The 6,476-nt window shown below is 35.7% G+C and overlaps 1 pseudogene; it reads right to left on the bottom strand.

Moving 5' to 3' along the window:
- Positions 1–5,135: 5,135 nt before the first annotated feature.
- On the bottom strand, positions 5,136–5,982 carry LOC113915886 (annotated as a pseudogene).
- Positions 5,983–6,476: the final 494 nt, after the last annotated feature.

Raw genomic sequence — 6,476 nt, 5'->3', positions numbered from 1 at the left:
AATCACTATATTGTATACCTGAAACTAATATTATACTGTATATTAACTAACTGGAATTTAAATTAAAACTTAAAAATATATACAAATCAGGACATGCCATGTTCTCTAAAATTATCTCATAACATTGGTTATACTTTTGGGAAGGAAGGCTTTTATTACCTATGAATTAAGTCATATCATCTCCTTCTGTATTGCAAGATTCTGCAGTAACTAATTTTACCTTACCTATCCAATCATATCTCCTAATTATACAGCAGAAGCCTTCCCTATGAGAGGAGTAAATCTGCAAAATGTTATCAATATCTATCAAAGGTCACATCAGCTAAGTCCATGCTCTTTTTCACATCCAAATGTCCTCATATATATTCTATGCCAATAAAAATGTATCATTTCTTAAAGATTGATTTCATTTCTTAAAATTTTTCCCAATTCCTCAATGTATCATCTTCTTCCATCTACAAACCAATTTTTCTTTCTCTGAATTCCTAGGGAATTTACACTTTACTGTACTTGGAATTTGCTTGGTCCTACCTTTTAATTTTTCTTAGATAATTCCTTTTTACTTATTTTTAAAACTAGACCAAAACCCCTAATATTTCCAAATCATTTTTTTACATACCACACATCATACAGAGCTGATGATGAATATATGAAAAAGAGGATGAGACTATGTTTATGAAAATATGATCATGAAACTTTGAACAGCAAAATGTATTATTGTTCTCAACTGTTCAGTCTTCTTTGTCTATAGGCAGATAATACAATCCTGCTCCCATTGACTTCAATCATTAATTCCTTTCTTTTGCACAATTATCTTGTGTTAGCTAATGGGATGTGTATGCCACATCCAAGCAGACATTTTAGAGGCATTGCAAGTTTCCACCTCCTGTTTTGTTCCTATGCCCTGTGATACATGAGGAACATGTGCTAGAAAGCTCTGTCCATTGGGGTGGTAAAATGTGAAGGTATATTGTGCAGACAACAACCTGGACTGCACCCCAAAGCAGAGTCATAGCAAACAAAGCTTCAATGAGAAATAGCTATTTGATGTTGTAAATCACCAAGAATTTTAGATTATTTATTTCATACCATGACCCAGCAATATCTAATAGACTCAACTCCAGCATTTAGAAGACATGAATAGGCACTTTTCCAAAAGAGACATCCAGATGGCTAACAGACACATGAAAAGATGTTCAACATCACTCGTCATTAAGGAAATACAAATCAAAACCACGATGAGATACCACCTCACACCTGTCAGGATGGCTAAAATTAACAACACAAGAAACAACAGGCATTGACAAGGATGCAGAGAAGGAGGAACCATTTGCACTGTTGGTGGGAATGCAAGCTGGTACAGCCACTCTGGAAAACAAGATAGAGATTCCTCAAAATGTTAAAAATAGAAATACCCTACCATCCAGCAATTGCACAACTAAGTATTTACCCAAAGGATACAAAAATGGAGATTTGAAGAGATACATGCACCTCAATGTTTATAGCAGTATTATCAACAACAGCCAAACTATGGAGAGAGCCCAAACGTCCATCTACTGATGAACAGATAAAGAAGATATGGTATAAATATACAATGGAATATTAGCCATCAAAAAGAATGAAATCTTGCCCTTTGCAATGACATGGTTGGAGCTAGAGTGTATTAAACTAAATGAAATAAGTCGGTCAGCGAAAGAAAAATACCATATGATCTCATATGTGGAATAAGAAAAAAAAAAACAGATGAACATATGGGAAAGGGGAAAAGAAGAAAAGGAGAGAGGGGAAACAAGCTATAGGAGACTCTTAATCATAGGGAACAAACTGAGGGTTGCTGGAGAAAGGTAGGTGGGGGATGAGCTAAATGGGTAATGGATATTAAAGGAGGGCATCTGTTATGATGAGCACTGGGTGTATTATGTAAGTAATAAATCACTGAATTCTACTCCAGAAACCAATATTGCGCTGTATGTTAACTACCTAAAATTTAAATTAAAAAAATTCAAAAATAAAAAGTCTTTGAAGAAAACATAACTTTTTAAACCGCATTTTCTTCATCTGTATATAAGATAAAGCAAGTTCATCCTAATGTGCTTAGGAACTGTCATGAAAAGCATCAAGTGAGATTTTTAAAAGTGTAGTGACTCTTTTGATTTAGTTTTTGACATAATGATTTAGTTTTGAAATATGTAAAATTCTTAAAGTAGTTCATGTATTGAAGCAAATGTTTTAATAGGTTTAAAGATAAAATAGATAAATTATAGGAAACTATACAACTCATTTATTATTTAGATGGTATTGAGAACCCAATAATATTATCTTAATTTGACTTAAATTTTTGTTTGAAGGGTCAAGGAAATTTCAGATTATGAATTCAAACCCAATTCTCAGTTATGTATATCATTCCTTTATTCTATTGACTCTGTTTCTTCCAAAGTAATAGATACTAAATTGTGTATGAGAGGCAATCTTGGCCATTGTTAATGACATATCTTGAATCACTTTGCCCTCACAGTCTGCTTAGAGTTTTCTACAGAAAAATGCCCCAAATAAAATATAATAATTAGGAGAATTAAAGATTTACACATGTTTTTTCATTATATTTAGCTTTTTAATATACATTTTTATAGCACTTGACTAGTAAAGCATTATGATCAAGAAAATTATAAGATTTACCAAATTCTATCACACCAATTTTAAAAAAGTAGCAATACAGTAATAAATGAAAACCCTATAAAGGTCAAATTTGTTTCTTAATGGCAGAAATTTTCAAAGGTATGGTGGTGAGCAAACTGATATAATTTATTATTAACTTCCACAGACGCTTCCTTTCTTCAATATTTAGATCTTTTAATTACATATTAAATATGATTTGCAGTGTTAGCTCAGATTACACCGACATCTTTGGTGGTATTTATTCAAGAGATGACCTATTACACATTTTTGTAAATAACCAGTTGATCCCCATGATATTTTTTTTTATCTTAAGCAGCTTAAAAATCTAAGGCCAAGAAGAAAGCATTATTAAAAGAATATTTTCCTAGCAGAATAAGGATATCACACTTAACAAAAGCAAGGTTGTGCCACATTATTTTAATCATGAGTTGAAATTCTAACAATTTGTAAACAAAACAATTATATCAATTTATAAATTAATGTAACATTTTAAAATTTCCCCAGAAAGTGATTATATCTAATGTAGCTATCTCTATTTATTCTTGTCAACAAGGAGTACATGACCCACTAAGTATTTATAAGTAGGGATAGTGCAATTTGACGTAGAAAGAATGAGAGATAAATATTCCTTCTATCATTATAGATACAATTTAATTATCCTCCTAAAATCAATTCTTATTTTGAATCTGTTAGAAATTCATAAAGTTTTAGCAATATTAATCATTCAGTAAGACTGATATATAATCTTTTAGTTCACTTTACCTGCATCATTTAGCTCACTTTACATGATAACCAGAAGAAATAAAATTTAATGTCCCTGTATATATGGAGTATGACAAAGATTCTTTGCTTGACCAAACTTTAGTCAGGCCCCTGAACCTTCTCTTTGGCACATCTATCCATTCATTTCCTTGTAAAATCTAGTTTTAGCAAGAATTCTGCCAAAAGTCAGGTTAATCAGAACTCCTCACTTTCCACATCTGATTACCTTGGCTACCTGAACAGGTTCCTCATCCTCCACATCTCCCAGGTGATGTCTGATCACTCTGGCCTGTCCTCAACAAGAATCCTGTTAGGTCAGCTTAGCCAGAATCTCCCTTATCCCTGATGTGTCCTAATTTTCCTTTCACTGGCCATGCTCTACACTGCTCCTTAGCTATAAATACCCACTGGCTTATGCTGTATTTGGCATTGAGCCTAATCTCTCTCCCCCACTATAATATCTCATTACAGAGGTTCCTATACATATTGCAATGATCCTGAATAAAATCTGCCTTACTATGTTTAATAAGTGTCATTGAAAATGTTTTTCTTCAACAAGTTTATGAAATACATATATGCATACATATAATTGATATATCTATTATAAAATTATTCCATGTTAAGAATTAAAAATATTATTTTGCCCATTCTGAAAAAGAATAATAGATCAAATGAGTCATTAATTTAATGACAAATATCAATTAAGCACCTTCTATAATGAGGCACCGTACTGAGTTTATTAACAAAGATTCATTAATTAATGAAACTAATAAAGAGCTCTTTGGAAGCAAGAGTCCTCATACAATGTGTTTTTTTTGACCACCTGTAATTCTTCATGAAAATATAAACAAAAAGTCACATAATACACCTACTATGTCTGTACTTCAGTTTTAGATTCTCAAGAATACAGGTGATTCAAAGGTGCACTAAAGGTTCAGAAACACTATGGTAACTTTGAAAACTCAGAGAAGCTGATTCACAAAATAAAGAAATGACTCTAGTTATCTACATTAGAACATCATCCTGGTGATTCTAATACAAGTAATCAATGGAATACACTTGATTATTAAGGTTTTTTAATTTATTTTTAAGTAATCTCTACACCCAACATGGGGCTCAAACTCACAACCCCAAGATGAAGAGTCACATGCTCTACCAACTGAGGTAGCCAGGCGCCCCTACAGAGCAACTTTTGAACTTTCCTTTTGGACCAAGGTCTAGGCCTTTGAGGATTCAAGTAGCCCTGGAAGGCCTGTGAACAGCAGATTCCAAAGGTCCAGAGATCTGGCTCTTCCTTCTCAGACACAATGTCAAATACATAAAATCCTGTCATGTTACATTTTATATTTTGAAATAAGGAAACATTCAAATACTCTTAAGGCATTTACTTATTAAAACGTTCTCTGCCAAGATTTCACATTAGCTTAAAATTCAGATCAGTCTTTACCTTTCTGTAGTGAGCTCTCCACCTCAGTGTATTACATAAAAACACCTTCTCCAGCCATCAGTGTTACCAGCCACCACGCAGTGAGCCCCATGGTCAGCCTCTTTGTTCCCTAGGTGAACCAACTAGAATTTAACACTGCTCTGCTACAAAAGTCCTAACTCAAACTCATTGGAAAAGAAGTAAAACTTCTGCAAAGTGCACTTTAAGAAGAGGTACATTTTTTGCTTATGAAAAGAAACCCGTGAGTCCTCTAAGAATAATAAAAGGGAGGTTTTATACTTAAGCACATGATTTGGAGTGAAGAATTCGCATGTTGCTCTGCTGGTCCAGGCTGTCGACACTCTTCTTTTTCCTCCTGTGGGCCCCCTTCATCAAGTATCACAAAGCCTTCGGCTCTGGCATGCAGAATGTCCACCATCCTCTGCAATACAGAGTTGTTTTTGCCCTCGTTCTTCTGGCAAACCAATTCAATGTTCCTTAGCTTTCCAAAGTCGAAATCTCTCTTTCTTCAAGTCTTAAACGGTAAGTTTCAATACACTGACTTGCTGCATCAATTCACCACTTCATCATCCCCATTGCCCACACCAACTTTCTTTTGTACCACAGCCGGGCCAGTCTTAGGGGTTGCAGTGGTTCTGTGTGTTGCAATGGGTCTCTGTAGAGCTGCACTGCTAGAGTCGAGAGGCTTCTTTGGTTTGTTCAGAGCTGGAGCAACAAGAGAGGGAGCAACTGTCCTTCCTTGACCTTGTCTGGCAGCTACAGGGTCATAGTCTTTTCCATCACAGTTTGCATCAGAAAACTTCTTGAACCATGGAAGGAATTCAAAATTGTCCTGGAACTTCCCTTTTACTAATTTGTCCACAGGAATTATTTTGTCAACACCCATTCTCTTAAAATCTGCTTGTAGCATTTTGAAGTTCTGGATGTATTCGTCTTCAAGGCAATGGAGCCAGGGAGCAGCATGTCCATAAACTGACAGTAGGCAGCCCCTGAACACAACTGCTCAAACTTTGTCAGATTCAGCTTCCGAGAGACTCATTGATCCAGGTCAGCAAGTCATGTCGACTCAGGTTATGGCCGGTGACTGATGATGACTATATGTTGGTTCACTGCCATCTTGGGATCTCGGCAGGACCACATCCACTGCCCCTGACCGCTTAGGTTCAGTCTGGTTTAAACTGCCAGATCTGTCTACCAGCTCACGTGATGATCTCACACGCACTTCCCTTCCTTTCCCCATTGCGCACCAACCTACCTGAAAGTGAGGGCTTTAAAGATCAAAAGTTTATTAGCTAATCATTCTGTGGGGTAGCAACTTGGCTTGGGCTCTGATGCTCTCAGCTGGGCTCACTCTTGTACCTGCAGTCAGTTTCTAGTGCAGTAGAGGGCTGGTTGATTGTCCCTTAGGGCACATATATTTTCTGTGGGAGTTGATGGAGACTGGAGTTACTGAATACAGTTCTCCCCTGTGTGTAGCCTTAGTAGGATGTAATAACTGCGATAAAGACTGAAGTGGGGATATACCCAATCTTTATTCTCTTAACCTCATACCTCATGCCAGTGCCTGTTAGCCAAAGCCAAGAAGGGTCGA

This window comes from Zalophus californianus, chromosome 1 (assembly GCF_009762305.2).
Source record: "Zalophus californianus isolate mZalCal1 chromosome 1, mZalCal1.pri.v2, whole genome shotgun sequence".
In the NCBI taxonomy this organism is placed as follows: domain Eukaryota; kingdom Metazoa; phylum Chordata; class Mammalia; order Carnivora; family Otariidae; genus Zalophus; species Zalophus californianus.
This window is presented reverse-complemented; position numbering and strand designations above follow the sequence as displayed.